We start from the raw sequence: 17,506 nt of genomic DNA, 5'->3' as shown, positions 1-17,506 counted from the left end.
AGGCAGGTCAGGTGGTCTGGTATTCCCATCTCCTTCAGAATTTTCCACAGTTTATTGTGATCCACAGAGTCAAAGGCTTTGGCATAGTCAACAAAGCAGAAATAAATGTTTTCCTGGGACTTTCTTGCTTTTTCAATGATTCAAAAGATGTTGACAATTTGATCTCTGGTTCCTCTGCCTTTTCTAAAACCAGCTTGTACATTTGGAAGTTCATGGTTCATGTATTGCTGAAGCCTGGCTTGGAGAATTTTGAGCATTACTTTGCTAGCGTGTGAGATGAGTGCAATTGTGTGGTAGTCTGAGCATTCTTTGGCATTGCCTTTCTTTGGGATTGGAATGAAAACTGACCTTTTCCAGTCCCGTGGCCACTGCTGAGTTTTCCAAATTTGCTGGCATATTGAGTGCAGCACTTTCACAGCATCATCTATTAGGATTTGATATAGCTCAACTGGAATCCCATCACCTCCACTAGCTTTGTTCATAGGGATGCTTCCTGAGGCCCACTTGACTTCACATTCCAGGATGTCTGGCTCTAGGTGAGTGTGAGTGATCATACCATCATGATTATCTGGGTCGTGAAGATCTTTTTGTACAGTTCTTCTGTGTATTCTTGCCACCTCTTCTTAATATCTTCTGCTCCTCTTAGGTCCATACCATTTCTGTCCTTTATTGAGCCCATCTTTACATGGAATTGTCCCTCGGTATCTCTAATTTTATTGAAGAGATCTTTAGTCTTTCACACTCTATTGTTTTCCTCTATTTCTTTGCATTGATTGCTAAGGAAGGCTTTCTTATCTCTCCTTGCTATTCTTTGAAACTCTGCATTCAAATGGGTATATCTTTCCTTTTCTCCTTTGCTTTTCACTACTCTTATTTTCACAGCTATTTGTAAGGCCTCCCCAGAAAGCCATTTTGCTTTTTTGTATTTCTTTTTCTTGGGGATAGTCTTGATTCCTGTCTCCTGTACAATGTCACAAACCTCCGTCCACAGTTCATCAGGCACTCTGTCTATCAGATCTAGTCCCTTAAATCTATTTCTCACTTCCACTGTATAGTCATAAGTGATTTGATTTAGGTCATACCTGAATGGTCTAGTGGTTTTCCCCACTTTCTTCAATTTCAGTCTGAATTTGGCAATAAGGAGTTCATGATCTGAGCCACAGTCAGCTCCCGGTCTTGTTTCTGCTGACTGTATAGATCTTCTCCATCTTGGCTGCAAAGAATACAATCAATCTGATTTCAGGGTTGACCATCCAGTGAACTCCATGTGTATAGTCATCTCTTGTGTTCTTGGAAGAGGGTGTTTGCTATGACCAGTGCGTTTTCTTGGCAGAACTCTATTAGCCTTTGTCCTGCTTCATTCTGTACTCCAAGGCCAAATTTGCCTGTTACTCCAGGTGTTTCTTGACTTCCTACTTTGGCATTCCAGTCCCCTATAATGAAAAGGACATCTTTGGGGGGGTGTTATTTCTAGAAGGTCTTGTACATAACCTCACAGAGGTGTATTTTCAAAGTGTTCTTAGTGCCTCCTTTGAAAGAGGTTGCCAAAGAACAAAGTATTACCATGATGACCAGTCCTTTTGGGTGGGGGCGGGGAAGTTGTCCTTTCTACGAATACTGGGACCAAAACAAAAACCAATATTCAGAACCTGCTCAGAACGCTAGTCCATATCACGTTACCACTTCTAACTCAGATGGTGTCAAGCCATGCCTTATTTATCATCATGTCAACACAAATAATCAATAAACGATCTGTAACAGGAATAGAAATAGAGAAGAGTTTTCTTTGAACCAAACTAAGGACTATAGCCTAGGGAAAAACTTATCAGTAACTCTCAGAAGCTGTGCTGGAGAAGCATGGTTTTCATCACAGCTTTGTATCTTTTCAGAACAAAGAACCATCAAACAGCAACATGCAGGGGTACATTCCTTCAAGATTTCAAAAGGGATAGATTAGCACGTACAAGAGAGAATCAGTAGGACCTTGGTATCTGGGAAGAAAAACTTATCTTTAAAGGAATACTAGCATAAGCATCATAGGAGAGGGTAGCATTTATCCCTACCTTCAAAGTGGACATACTTTACTTCTGGATAATGAATTCTTTTCTTAAGGGCTAAAGCAGATGTACACTGCATGATAAACAGGTCATAAGACAGGCTGTTCTAGTTAGCATAAAGTTCAAGCTAAATCACATATAAGCCAGAATGATTTCCCAATACCTCAATTGTGAAAATTCCTTCCTTCAGTCACAAAGTTGTACTGATCCCAAACAGTGGTCTCAAACTCTAATCCTGCATCTCAACTTTGCACAACATTCAAGTTGTGGGCTATATGCTTATTTTCTCCTCTACCCTCCTGGAGGTAGAAAGGAGATTCCATTTATTTTCTACTCCTCTTAGGATATGGAGAGAGCACACTGAGCTGAAATTCTAACCCCTTGCAATTCCGCAGATGTTTCCTTTACACCCATTTTTGATTGTGTCCACCCTAGGGGATTAGAAGGGATTCATACACCTTGAGTAAGCACATGCCTTCCATACTGACTTTGTTTCTATATATTGGCTCATGTCTTTTTATGAGTCCATATTCTGCTTGTGGGAGTCTGCTTCTAGGTATTGGCTCATATTTCCACATACAGACTGTGGTAAATTGACTGAAAAAAAGGCCACAGCAATTCCTCCTGTTCCTGGATGTGCAGCCCTTTGCTTATATGTTGAAGGCAGAGCTGAGGATTTGCTGATGGAGTTAGTGTGGGACATGAAAGAAACAGAGGAGTCAAGGAGGATGCCAAGGTGCTTGGCCTAAGCAATATGAAGAAAAGAACTTTCATTTACAAAGGGGAAGAAGACAAGAGGAAGAACAGAGTTGGGAGGGGCAATAAAGCAGTCAGTGAGGAAAACCTTCATGAATACCAAACCTATTTTTTTTTTAAAAGTAAACTTATAAAATCCGAAAAACTAAGATTCCCTTAAATGTTCCTATATATATGCAATATATTAAGTAAGAGTTCAACTAAAATCCAAACTCCAAACAGGTGAGTTAATTACATATTTTCATTTGGAACAAGAGTCACATCCCCTTCGGGTTGAGCTATTGTGGGTATCCAGGGAGGCTGACCTGTAGCACTGTCTCATAAAAACACATGATTTGTGAAAGAAATTGGAGTGCCATTGCCCTAAGTAAACAGTGAATTATGTGCATATATGTGATGATGATGTCAGAGAAAGTAACTTAATGATCTGAGTGTTAATTTGATTTTCTGGTATTGGTAATAGACTAAAAGCAAATGCCTCTGGTAACATCAGATACCCCTTCATTTTTATCTTTTCAAAGCTGATGCAGATGACCAGATGATTATTTTCTTTCAGTCTTTTAATATAGAAAATTAAGAGATTTCTTAGCATTCAACCTTGCTTACATTCCCTGGTCACGGTGCACTCTTTGAACATGCAGCTCTGGATTATGCTGGCTAGTGTTTGGGGCTTTCCCATTAATGATGCAGGCAACATCTGCAGCGTAGGTGCCAATAATCTGTCTGAGAGATGCATGAATAAGCAGGGAAATGTGTTCACAGAACCTCATGCAAGCCAAGGAACTCAGAAGGCCAAGTGAGTGGCGGGCTCAGCAGGGAGGGTGGGCACCTGGCTGACTCCTCTGCTCCAAGTGCAGAGGGCCTCGCCCCGATCCTGTAAGATGCAGAGTCCTGGGCCCTGGCCCCTGCCCTTCACCCACTGCCCGCCTGGGGAAACCTAGGCCCTGCCCCTCGTTTCTGATCCCGCCTCCTTATGGCCATTAGCCCCGCCCATCCGCAGCCCTCTTCTCCCGCCCCTTCAGTCCTAGCTCCGCCTCCACATTGCGCCTGCGCACTTGCAACCATCTGCTCTTGAGGGCAGGGCCTGCGCAGGCGCCAGTAGGGCTCTCAGCCCTGCCCACCCCGGCCCTGGGCCCGCCTCCATGGAAACCGCAGGTGAGGCTTGGTGTGTCAATTAAGATCAGAATGGTAGTGGGATTTCATGGTGTTTGGCAGTCTAAATGCAAATGCCTCAGGTAAAATCATACCCACTGACCTGAAATAGGGCCAATGGGAGATGGCTTACAGTCTTTGTGACACTCGTTCTGTAGCAGGAGAGGATAATTAAGGGATACAAAGTTCCAGCTGCAATTAGAGAAAAAGAGAAGTGATCTGAGCTTTGCATCCTGATGAACCTCTCGGGCAGGAAATGAGACACTGAAGCTTGAGGCCCTCTAGACTGAACGGCAAGAACAGAATTGCTGCCACCTTCAGCCCAAGATCTTTATGACACCCAGCCACCCTGAAGAACTACAGGCAGAACACACTGCCAGTCTTACTCTCCTTTCCTGTGGGGATGGGGGGGGGGGGGTGTAACTGACCACAGTAGGGCTATTTGCTGGGAAAATGTTTTGTTTTTTTTTTCATATTTATTAATTTGGCTGCGCTGGGGCTTATTTGTGGCATGTGGAATCTATTTTCCGAGCCAAGGATCGAACATGGGCCCCCTGCATTGGAAGCATGGAGTCTCAGCCACTGGACCACCGGGGAAGTCCCTGCTGAAATGTTTAAACTTGGTAAGTTATACGTAAGACCTGCAATTTTAGTTAATTGCATTTCTAATTCCAGTTAGAACTGGAAAGTGTATCCATATGTTTAAAGAATAAACAATGCCAAAAAACTCTACCCACTTAGCTAATTTAATTCTGCTATTACAAAATCTTTATAAGACCTAATGGTGTGGCATAATAAAAGATGTCTCAGGCACAAGGGACCGAGATTCTAATGCAGGCTTCAGCAGGAATTAATTGTGTGCTTGCTGCTTCTAGTTTGGTCCTACCGACTTCTCAACTAATCTTCTCTGAAACCATGCTGGTCACCCTACCTCTCCTTGCCCTTGGGAATATCCGAAGATTTCTCCACGATCCCCAAATATGCATTCATGGCCTTCATGAAGTGGCTAAAAGTATCACTTCTCATAGGGAGGTGTTAGATCACCTGCTACCTTTAGGGGATTGGGCTTCCCAGGTGGCTTGGATGATAAAGAATCTGCCTGTAATGCAGGAGAGCAGGGTTCGATCCCTGGGTCAGGCAGATCCCCTGGGGAAGGGAATGGCAACCCACTCCAGTATTCTTGCCTGGAAAATCCCATGGACAGAGGAGCCTGGCGGGCTACAGTCCATGCGGTCGAACAGAGTCGGACATGAATGACTGACTAACATTAAGGGGAATACTTCCCTGAACAAAGGGGCGAGCTTAACAAAGAGGGGAACTTTTAGCATGGCCTGGAGACCCCATCCCTTTGCCACCCACTCCTGTTCTTAACACATCAGCCTTCAGAGCTTAATGCTCCGCCCTGGTTCAGGTGACAATGCCCATGAGAGAGCCGCAGCTTCCTTGATCATGCTGGTGTTCATTGTGAGTAAGAAACACATACAAGTGAGATCTTCTGAAGCAAATGGATTTTATTGGCAGAACACAAGTATTTAACAAAATACAAGAAACTTAAGCAACAAATACATTTTAAAGACACAGAAATGAGGCTAGCTCAGGGAAACTCAGCAGTATGTCTTTCTCTCTCTTTTTTTTTTTTTTTTTGGCCATGCAATGCAGCATGTGGGATCTTAGTTCGCCCACCAGGGATTGAACCCCTCCCCTCTATATTCGAAGCACGGAGTCTTAACCACTGGACTGCTGGGGAAGTCCCAACAGTATGTCTTTTTACATTCTCTTCAGTAAAGGTTACTAGTGAACCTTTGCAGGCTCTCACTCATTCTTGTGGGTCTAGTCCCAAACTATAGCAAAAGTATTACTGGCTCAAATAGGATAAGATGAAAAGTATACCAAACCAAGTAGCTTCGCCAGGAAACTCAGTGACACAGAAAATAGAAGGCTGTGGGAAGGTTTGAGAGAAAAAGAGGCCTGCTAGAGAGACCAATGAGCCTGAGACAGGGCCTTCCACCCTGTGGAATACAAATACAGCGCACACACATGTTGACATGCCCCCATGGGTACACAATTTTTAAAGATTTCTTGAGTAAGCACAAAAGCATATATTACAGAAAATGAAAACAACCCAAAGTCCAAGCCATTCCCAAAGGCACAATACCCAAAGTCAATTTCTGGTCAAATGACCACTCGCTGATGTCACAGGGTCACTCCTTGAGCCGAAGTCCTCCACATGAAGTTGACGACTTCTGCAGAACTGCTGTGATTCTATGAAATTCAAAACCCTATGGACTAAAGGTTAACCTTATACACCACTAATGCAAATACTATGTATCCATAGAAAAACCAAGGCAAAACCAGAATACAGAAGCTGTAAATGGCATTACCCATTTCCCCAAGGAGAAACAGTCTTCCCTCTCAGTTCTAAAGTCTAAAAACACTTGGGGGTGGGCATTCATTTGTGATCATGGAAGAGTCTTTTTTATTATGTTTTTAACCCGCTTCATTGAGGTATGAGGAATGACTGACATACAAAAATATAGTACACATTTAAGGTATACAATCTAATGAGTCTGGAGATAGTTTACATCCATAAAGCATCTCCATAATCTATATCATAAACACACCCATCCACTCTGAAGTTTCATTCCACCTTCGTAATTTATTGTTATCTGGTAATAAAAACATGACGGAATAAGACCTACCCTCTTAGCCTTTCCAGTACACATCAGTTCTGGGGTCCGGAGGAGATGCCCAGGTGCTTGGTTCCTAGCTTTAACTATATCCTATATCCTGTAGCTCAGTACTCTGACAATCTACTAGAGGAAAATCTACAACAGGCCTTTCAGCATTCTGGAAGGTGCTCTGTCTGACTGATTGGGAGAGGCTGAGTAAACCAGTGAATCTCCTTAGGATTCACTGAAGTGATCCCACTGCTGTTCCTTTCCAAAGCTGATGAGAAGTAGGACAGTAGGCTTGCACATGAATAAGGAGAGGCGAAGGAAGCTCAGAAAGCCAACCCAAATCTAAACTGTGAGGTGGCCTGGCTGGCGACGCTCAGTAACCCATTTTGTGTGTGTGCTGGAGTCAGCATAGTCGACTGGGAGGGCAAATTCAAGTCCAGACGGTTGAAGAGACCATTCATATTGTACAGGAATGCACCTATTTTGCTCATTCTGTCCACTCTTTTGGACAGAGCTGCACACTACAATTCCATAACTAAAACTCTGCAGGATCTGAGTCCTTGCCTCCTACCAAATATTCGAGCAGGTCCTGTGCACCACAAGACACAGAAATCGGCCCTCTGCCAATTGGAGATCAAATCTCTGCTCCTTCAGAGCCCTCGAGAAAGGGATGGTGAGAGATGAAGTTCAGCTCCACTTGCAAGCAGACTGCTGACATCAGCAGAGCGATTTAAACCATCTCTAAACAAGGTTTGTGGTTTTAATCCTCATCCTGAGTGATCCTATTGATCACAGAGAATTCCCCCTGAGGACATATGTATGGGTAAAAAGCTCCTAGAGGATAAGCAGTCGCTCATACTTTTTACTTGTCCTTCAGGAGCTCTTTCCACAAGTTCCTCTTGAGGAAGTTCTCTGCACAGGTCTGACTATGGCCAGGACTTTGGAATCAGCACTTGGAGGGAGGGTGAAGATACCCAGGGGTATCTCACGGGGAGCACATTGTAAGGGAAACTAAAATAAGGAAAATTAAACTGCTCATGCTGAAAAGGGACAAGACATTCTTTCTTGCCTTTCCTAAAAAACGGTGGAATACGGGTCAGTTCTTTGTCTGACTCTGCTGCTACTAAATCACTTCAGTCGTGTCTGACTCTGTGCAACCCCGTAGACAGCAGCCCACCAGGCTCCTCTGTCCCTGGGATTCTCCAGGAAATGGGTTGCCATCTCTGACTCTCTGCAATGTATGCAACTCTTTTCTGTAAGTTAAATAAGCCTCTTGGTAATCTGAGAAACCAAGAGTGTTCCGTCAGGGACCTGACAGCAAAAGCAGTGACCAAGAGCCCATAAAGCTACAGGAAAAGGGCAGAAAATATCGCTGCAGAAAAACAATCAATAGTGTAAGCAACAGCAGTTCCTTCTCAGAACTCCCTTAGATTACATACTGTGCAACAGTACAGCAGGACAGAGAGCTCCCCTTCCACAACAGCTGTTTTCCACGGGTCTAGGCCACACAGAACAAGGAAGAGACAGCCAAGCCTTCACTTGCAGACAAAATCACAATTCACTTGGGAAAATGGACAATAATCCTGTTCCCATAGTAAATGTCCTAGTTTACAAGAAAGCCATATTTTCTTATAGTATACCCATCAGGGTCCATTATTATCTTCTGTCCCTCAGCTGTGCTAACCCAAAGGAAGGCCACAAGAATGGAGAAAGGAGACAGGAAAAGAGCCCTGAACCCACAATGCCCACCACAGTCGTCACACCAGAGACCGTTGTCCTCCCCACTGTCAGTCTTTCCTTATACTCTCAGAGCCTCCTCCTCATAGCCCTGCTGGGCCCAAATTTCCCTAATCAAGAGAAAGCAAAAGCCTGAAATGGGGGAACCATGGGACCTTTTCCCTCCCCACGTTGAGCTCCCCTTTCCTCTCCCCGACTCCAGTAGCACACCACCACAAACAATGCTGAACTGTCCCTCCACTGTTGTACCAACACCACTTTCTTCCTTCAGAATGCAGAGAAGGCCCCTTGAGACAATGTCACCCCCATCAACAGGAAGACCCAAATGGAAGAGAAGCCACCAGCAGCCAGCCTTTCTGCTAGAAAGGCTTTGTAGCAGACACACGGGGGAGAGAGAGCCACAGCCTGAGGGTGTAGCCCTCTCCAGCAAGAGGAATACAAGGGCTTCATGCTCCAGCTGGGGCACCTGACTCGGGAGGTTCCTGGACATCCAGGCTCATCGGCATATGCGCAGAAAGAAGCAAATGGCCCCGGATTCATGGACAGTTCATTGACAAGACCCATCGGACCTCTTTCTTCCAACCAATGTGCAGAGTGTGCTCAGTGGAAGAGTGCAGAAAGTGAACGTGGAAAGTTCCAACCACATTCCTACAGAGTTGGGACTCCTCGGGAATCCCAATGTGCCCTCGCTCTGCACAAAGGCACAGAATTCTGACATCAGGCTACCGCCAACTTCTGCCCCTGACTCAACATTTCCCACACCCCACATGCTGCCGTTGCCAATATGCACCTCCTTTAGGAGTTTACCAAGGCACCTGAGGTGTGTGAGTGTTGAAGGAAGAAGTGTCTGGCTGCTAGATCACTAGAACACACCAGCAACAGCAGCTCACTTTCATGTGCCTCTTTATGGCCACAGGTAGTGCCAACAGAAGAGTTGAGTGGTCTACTCAACCAAGTGTAGTCACCATCAGTGGGCACCTCCCGGGAGACTCTCTCAGACTACTGCTCTAGGCCACAGTATAGGAGGGGAAAGCTCACCTTTCCCCAGATGCTTTTGACAGCCTAAGGCAGTGCATAGACTGAAGCAGGAACACAAGAACATCCCTAACAGTGAACTCCAAAATTCTGAGGAATGCTGTAACATAGGGTAAAGCCTTCATCATCAAAGTCTCACCTGTGCCACAAAGTAATCCACTCTCATGTCACACTCAGCGATGTGCACTATTATCTTCAGTCCCCATGCTACAATGATCCCAGGCAGTACCAGGGACTGAGAAATAGGTAGCAGACACTTTTGACCACAGAAAGTCCAATGCACCTTTCACACTGAGGGCCTATGTCCTCCTGTCCAGCTTTCTCCTTGTGCTCTGAGAGCAGCTCTATAGAGGGTCACTCTTCCCGGCCCCTTCCCCACCTCTAGGCTTTAGGAACCCCAACGAAGGTCCGTATGTAGTCAGTCATTCCATCTTTCCTGATCAGGGGCGTGCTTTCCCCTTTGAGCCCCTAATCTCTCCAGTACTTCTCCTGAAAAGAACCGACAATCAAAAGTGGCTGAGAACCGCTCACGAAACTCATTTAGTTCAAGACTAAATTGGTACAGCTACTATGGAAAACAGTATGAAACTCCCTCAAAAAGTTAAAAACAGAACGACCGTCTAGTCCAGCAATCCCACTTGTGGTGTGTATCCAAAGGAATACCTCACACCAAGAATTTATGGAACATTAACATTCCCACGAGTGAGTAGACATTCACTGAGGTACTGTCTCATGAGCCTAAGTGACATGGCTGGCCTAGGAATGAATTCCTGGAAAGAAACCAGAAACCCAGATTCCATCTCAAATTCAGAAAAAGATTACCTTCTCTTTCCATGAAAGCCCTGATTTGTGAGACTGTCACCAATTTGAGAGTCACCTTTGTGGAATCCTCAACCTTGTGACTTATTTTTGAGTGCCCATACACAGAAGATTTACTGACTAAACCATCCATTTAGGTTTTCTTGACCCCTGCCTCCAATGAAGTCAGCTAAGATGACTTTGATGGGCAGTGGGAACAAGTGTGTATGGAAGGGCAAGAAGACCTCACGGTTATTCTTAAGTTTCACAACTGTTTTGACTAGGAAATAAGCCAGTTTTGATCACCATCATGTCACTTGGTGAAGGAACATGGGCCTAGGACAGGTTTTTCTAAGTATCTCAGGCTTCAGGTTTTCACTGAGTAGGAAACTATCACCACCCCCATCTTTCACAGCTTTAAAGTAATTTCACCAATTACAGGGATAAACAAAAAGTCTTTAAACATGCCCTCTAAAGACTACACACTTTAGTTTCCAATCACAAGGAAATGTGCATTTTCTTTTAACCTTTGGTGAATGAAATTCAGGTTCTGTGATGCCTCCTTCTGGATAAAACCCGTGCTAATAGAGCAACAGAGGAGCCCGAGGTTTCTATGAAACTAGAGGTTAGAAGTGTCTCTGAATGCACCTTGGAAGAGTTCACATTTCTATTTAGCGCTTTCCCCCCACCCCAACTGTGAAAACTCTTCCACACATTTTCAACAAATTAACCACTGCCCAGGAAAGAAGTAACTTTACACAGACAATGAAAGAGAGACCTTTTCGGCACTGCCAGTTAACAAGCACCTTCTTGGTGCCTGAACTTGGTGCTGAGCCACATCAGCTTCGGCATAAGGCGTCAGAGATGGCCAGAAAAGAAAGTTGCTCAGAGCAAGGCAAAGTGTGAGTTGCTGGGCTACCTCTTGGCATCATAGCAGGATTAATGAGGCTGGTTTCCAAGAAGGCCAGTAATATCTGAGGAAGTTTGCTGGCCCTGTGAAAGGAAACAAACGTTTGGTTGAAATGGGGGTCTGGACATGTAGGGAGACGAGCTAAATGAAGCCACAATGTTCTGTTCCCATATTCTGGAAATGGTGTACTAATTCCCTCCGTACCTCCTGTGTGCTGAGTGCTTTACAAAAACCATACAAGAGATATCCCTGAGAGCAAGGTTTGATTCCCATTTTGCAAATGTGGAAATTGAGGCTCAAAGATGACAGTAAGAAAGAGTCAGACTCAGACAATAAAATTTATTTTTAATGAAACACGATGCATTGTCTCAGCAACACCTGCAAAGCAAAGCAAAGCAAAAAAAAAAAAAAAAAAATCCTGACAAACTGTGGAAAGGTAAATATTTAATGAAGTCCTGACCCGCATATTACTTGAATTGTTAGCCTACACCTCCAGGACCCCTGCAAAGTAAATGCCCACCCACTTATAGAGGGGATAGACCGGCAGACTATCATTCTCTGCCACTCACTTGGTGTACAGATCTTTCTCCCCTTTCCTAAAGAGAGCTGGCTTTAAATTACATTCAAATCCATGTTCCCCTACCTGAAAAAAACCCAGCACTCCCACAGTCTCTGGATTCCTCCCATCCAAGTACTAACCAGGCCCGACCCTGCTTAGCTTCCGAGATCAGACGAGATCGGGCGCGTTCAGGGTGGTATGGCCGTAGACAAGTCTCTGGATTCCTGAAGTTTGTTTTTCACAATCCCATCCAGTCCAGCCTGCTTCTGCCTGGTATTACAAGTGTCTTCCAAAAGGATTAAAAGACAGATCAGAGCTCTGATGTGAAAATGGCAAGATCAGGCTTTTTGGAAATGTGACATTCTAATAAATTCAGTACGTCTGTAATAATGGCACTCACGGTGAACTGGAAAAAGACGCCATTGACTAGTTAAAGACATTATAAACAGTGTCTGAGCAGCACTCAGGGAGTGATCCTGACATTGTTGGAAGTTCCGATCTTAGAGACTCAGGGAAGACATTTCAACACCATGTTAAATAATGTTACAGCTGATGGGATGGATGCTACCCTCCTCCCAGCATTTGTGGCCCCACATAACATAAGGTTGCACTTACTCATCTGGCAGGTCTGGACAGCTAATTCCGGGTCCACTCTCTTCTCATTACAGGCCCATCGGCTGGCCAGTACTAGATTTTTCCATCACAGGTCCTGAAGGAAACAGTGATTATACAGATCTACAAGGAGACTTGCTTACAGATGGACAGCCTAATACAGCTGCAGGAAAATTAGGTAACTTGCAAGCTCGTAACATGAGTGGCTGGGGAAAACTTCCCCTTTCCCTTATCCACAAAACACCAAGGCAGCCAAGGGCCGTCAGCTGTCTTAACACCGCACGCAGTCCCTCAGAGCCTTACTGTCTCGTTTCACGTGGAAAATAACAGAAATACCCTCAATGGTGAAGAAAGGTCACAAAAATGGCCAAGATCAACATTTGAACCAATCCCCGGCAACGATATATCCACCCCAAACGCCCTACAATAGAAAGCAGAATCAGCTCCATGGTGGCCGCCAGTCACCAGACTGTCTGGCACCCCCACCCACCCAGCCAAAAGCACCCGCCCTTCCCTCTCTTTAAGCCGCAAACACTACAAAGCATTAAGACTATAACTGGGAAGGAGGCTCCGAGACCCACATTTAAACCAAGAAAATCTTCTTCAAGTTTCAGCATGCCGTTACAATAATGCCCAACACCAAACCCGGAAGTGCCTGAGAGATCTTCTCCGCCATCCACCCAGGAGCCCGCAGACACGTCTGTCAAAGTGTCCGTCAGGACACACCATCTACCCGACTCTCCACTCACACCGCAGACAGCCAAATACGAATAAAGTTAGTAAAACTTACACTTTTGCCATTTCCGGAAAGGGAGCCGCCATGTTAAATCCTAACCGAGGAAAACGGTCTACGGAAGCCCCATAGCACAATCCAGACAGTCAGGAGCTTAGGCACGTGCTAGGGCTTCTTCCGCCTTTCACGCCCCCGCCTCCCAACATCGTCATTGGTGGGCCTGCGATGATTGACGGGGACAATGGCCATTCCTCTCAGCTAGGTCTACTGGTGGGAAACTGTCCATTTCCCAAGGCCCAGCTGACGTCATGAAATCCCTGCTCGTATTCCTAAGTCTTTCTATATCCGTGTCCATCCCTCAAGGCCTAGCTCTACTTCTTAGGCCTTTGCACATACATCATGCTTTGTTTCTTGTCATCTTAGACTTTGGAAAGCATGAACATTCCATTTACCCGGGCCTAGATCAACTAGGTCCCCCTCCAGGAAGCCTTGGAGAAGGCGATGGCACCCCACTCCAGTACTCTTGCCTGGAAAATCCCATGGGCGGAGGAGCCTGGTAGGCTGCAGTCCATGGGGTCGTGAAGAGTTGGACACGACTGAGCGACTTCCCTCTCGCTTTTCACTTTCATGCATTGGAGAAGGAAATGGCAACCCACTCCAGTGTTCTTGCCTGGAGAATCCCAGGGACGGGGGAGCCTGGTAGGCTGCCGTCTATGGGGTCACACAGAGTCGGCCAAGACTGAAGTGACTTAGGAGCCAGGAAGCCTTCCAAGTTTTACTCCTTCCAGGCAAAATGTGAGTTCTTCATATTAGATACGGACATGGAGATGTATCAGAGCAGAGATGCAGAGGACTTGTTTCTGAGCCCTGGGGTCAGATAGTACTGGGCTGTGCATGTTGTGTGGGACCCAAGGCTTGCACCTGGATATTTTGCAAGTCAGTTCAGGTTGCAGACATTTGGGGAAGACCAGGGAACACTGACAACAGGCTAACTCTTAGAAGCTTGCTAGGATTGGTACGACCGTTTTCAGGAATTTCATATCCTTTCCTGCTTTTCTATCTCTGAAAATCTTGTCCTTCCTACAAGGCCCAGGCATAAATCACTTCCCTAATTTTTTCCTGAATTCATGTTCCCACCCTAACCACAAGAGTTATTTCTCCTATTGCTATAGGAAGAAAGATATGAGGATTTCATATCTCTGCTGCAAATGTCACTAAGCTTCACAGTTATCCAAAGTGAGACTGGAAGCCCCCTTCCTTCCAGGAGGCCTCTTGCTGAGAGATTTCTGCACCTGCTCACAATTTGTGAATTGTACAAACGAGAAGGCGCAGTTCCCCTAGGCTTTACTACTTTGAGTGTTTAAGTCATCTACACTCTACATGGTGTGTGGACCACAGAGGCACGGTGTCCCTTAGCTGGAATGCATGGTCACAGTGCACAGTGCTCCTAGGAAAGTGATCAAATGCTAGCACTGTCCCTCCCATGGGAAAGATCATTTGAGGCTTCGTGGTGTGCAGTGTTATGCAGCAGTCCATGATGTTGCCCTACACACTGTGACGGCTAATTTTATGTGCCAACTTGACTGGTCATGGAGCATCCAAATCAAACATTATTTCTGGTTGTATCTGTGAGGGTGTTTCTGGTTGAGTCTCATTTGTATTCCTCCCTGTTCTCATTCTAAAGAATGAACACCATAACGACCTGTTTTGAGTGGCTCCAGGAACTAAGAGTGTACTTCACATTTTGTGGAACCATTGTTTTGTTGCATCCTAGATGTGCTTCTTCTAGGGAACGAGAACTTCTAAACCAGCAGAGATCAGACTTGCAGGGATACAAAGTACAAGTGTTGCAGATGGATCAGATTTATTTATGAGAGACACCACCTTTGTTTCTGCCCCTCTGTTCTGAAGCTTGCAAATCTTGGCAATGGGAGAAACAGCACCATAAATGGGTTCCTGGATCATAGTGGATATTACCTCCTAGCAGCCTGAGCTACAATGCTCCTTGCCACATGCTCCACACAGCAAGCATACCGATTCACCCTAAACGTTTTGGGCACCACAGGATCTGCTACATGATAAGAGCCAAGAGGCTGACCTAGTAGCATGGAGAGCCTGTTTTAGCTGTGGATCCACATTAGCCTGGGCGTGGTGGGAATAACAAGTGCTTTTTGAAGTCTTGGATGGTGGCCAAAATCTCTGCAATTCCCATAAGGATAAGCTACCCCATTTTACTTCCTCTATTGATAAGGAAGGTGATTCGCTCCTTCTCAACCTCATAGCTCTTTCTCCAGTGGCCAGGGAGCATGGGGCAGTAGACAGGAGATGAGAGTCTGTCTCTGCCTGGAAATTTCTGAAGTCAGGAGGTTTCCTGGAGCAGTCTATTCCAGCAGGGTGAGCAGAGACCATTATGTGGTGGATTACGGAAGAAAAGGATGGGGACAAACTGCCACACCCAGTCTTAACTCTGCATCCCTCAGAAGGTGCAGAAGATGATCTCAGTGTTTTCAGAGATAGAACCAGTTGGAGCACAGAGGTTAGAGGAAGCAACAGAACGTTAGGATAGCCCTGACACTTACCAGCCACATAGAAATAGATGACCATTCATCACCACATTTATCCTTACAGCAATGATTGTGTGGGAGATACATACAGCCTGGCCTTAAAAAAAGCCCTCAATAAATGGGAAAAAAATATGCACACTCCTCTCAAGTCTTCCCCAGGCCTAAAATCCCTTGGTCTCCTATAAAACACAAAATGTGTCAATTGATTAATTATTTAATTGATACCTGCCAATCCTGTATTAGGAGTACAGATGAGAAGAAGACCCACTCCCCCACATCCAAATCTCAGCATGTTTCTCTCCTGCCTGCTGACTTGGACTTGCATAGCTTAGTCGGGTAGCTCACATCTTAATGGATAAGTCATTCTTTAACACAAGTAGGTAATAATACTGAGATAAAGAGGTGAATTCCAGCTCTGATAAGAGAACAGAGAACTTTCTTTGACATCTGCATCCTGAGGAACCCCTCAGGCAGGAGGTGACACGTTGCAGCTTTGGGGGACCCCTAGACCAGGATGGCAAGATATGAGTTGTGGACACCCACAGCCTATAAAATCTTTATGAATAATCAGAGAGAGACCCGAGCCCACCCACCCAGCGGGCACATCTTCAATCAGGACAGACTGTGACACTCTTGCTTTCTTTTCCCCAGGAGGATGATTTCAATGAGCACAAGGTTTTAATGACTGCCCTCTGCCCTCCCTGCCTCGGCCGCCGCACAACCAACTTGCGCCGCCTCACTCCAAGGCCATGTGAGCCTTGTGCCTGCACATGCCCGCCAGGTCTCATGGCCACGTGGAACAGGGTGGGCCTGTGGATGTCAGCACAGAAGGCAAGGTCGACGGCTTCACCCAAGAAGCAGTTCAGGCAGCCATCATCCCCATGTTGGACCAGGTCAACACCTGCCTGGACCACCTGGAGGAGAGGAATGACCACCTCCCTGGCCGCCTCCAGGAGCGCTTGAATCTAGCTGGCAGACACATCTTGAGTTCCAGCAGCTGCTCAGGGAGGCCCCAAGCGATTGGCAGCCCCTAGTGGAGCCCTCCAGGGGCCCTGGGGCCAGGCCTCAACCCTGCCTGCCTGAGCCCTCACCACCTGGCTTAGGGTGGCCTGCAGATGTCTTGGGGGATCTGCCTGCCTGGGCCATCCTTCTGGTACTTCCCTTTGTGGGCCTGGCATATCCCACCTCCTGGCATCCCCACCTAGGGTCAGGTGTGGGCCTGTGACCCACCTAACTTGCCTGCCTGCTCAACTCCTGGATGCTGCTCACTCTGCCCAGGCCTTGAGTGTTCACACTGAAGTAGTCTCCAACAGTGTGTGCACACTCACCACACATACACACATAAAAGGTCTGTAATAGTCTCAAGTTTTTATAATATGGGCAAACCTCATACAAAAGAAGGGGTTAGGCTTGATTTGGTGGATTCTAAATGGAGGCCAAATGTCCCTTTTGAGAGGGTCCTTGGCTTTATCAGGGGAGTTCGGATGCCTTCTGGCTTGACCTCAACCGCAATTACAAAAAATGCACATACTAAGCAGTGTGCAGTTGTTACCTGATGCTAAGTGTTCCTGGGAACTGGTAGAGTAATCCTAGATGAGAGGGTCAGGGTCTCCCTGAGCCTTCTGAGTTTCAACCTCTGAGAAGAACCCTTTTTCCTAACCTCCAAAAGCACTCCCTCCATTCTGTGCTAGGTACTACTGCGGGGGTGTCCTGGATCCCTTAGCAGTAGTTTTGCCTTAAAGGCAGTTTCCAGTTAGCCTCTGGAAGGTGTGTGGCTATCCTGCTTCACTCTGTAAGTTGCCAGGGTTAACTGGTACAGGTAGTTTGGGGTGAGGCCAAGAGGAAGTTTCACAAGTGTTACAAAGGATTCACCTGACCATCCTCCATTCTAAGGACTCTGGGTGTGAATAAATCA

General features: G+C 45.9%; 2 long non-coding RNA genes and 1 pseudogene across 3 annotated transcripts; 1 reads left to right on the top strand and 2 right to left on the bottom strand.

Moving 5' to 3' along the window:
* Positions 1 to 2,982: 2,982 nt before the first annotated feature.
* LOC133242313 (uncharacterized) lies at positions 2,983 to 17,239 on the top strand. Of its 2 annotated transcripts, XR_009734831.1 has the most exons (4): positions 2,983 to 3,968; positions 4,503 to 4,588; positions 12,351 to 12,472; positions 16,243 to 17,239. It is a non-coding gene; the product is annotated as an uncharacterized LOC133242313 (long non-coding RNA). The 2 variants fall into 2 exon arrangements; XR_009734830.1 differs by having other exon boundaries at positions 2,983 to 4,588.
* Positions 11,784 to 11,892, bottom strand: LOC133243641 (5S ribosomal RNA; annotated as a pseudogene).
* On the bottom strand, positions 11,897 to 13,371 carry LOC133242314 (uncharacterized). The gene is made up of 3 exons (XR_009734832.1): positions 13,085 to 13,371; positions 12,298 to 12,391; positions 11,897 to 11,952 (listed from the first exon to the last, which is right to left on the bottom strand). It is a non-coding gene; the product is annotated as an uncharacterized LOC133242314 (long non-coding RNA).
* Positions 17,240 to 17,506: the final 267 nt, after the last annotated feature.

The sequence above is a fragment of the Bos javanicus genome, chromosome X (assembly GCF_032452875.1).
Source record: "Bos javanicus breed banteng chromosome X, ARS-OSU_banteng_1.0, whole genome shotgun sequence".
Lineage (NCBI taxonomy): Eukaryota > Metazoa > Chordata > Mammalia > Artiodactyla > Bovidae > Bos > Bos javanicus.
Note: the sequence above shows the minus strand (reverse complement) of the source record. Positions and strands in the feature narration are given on the sequence as shown.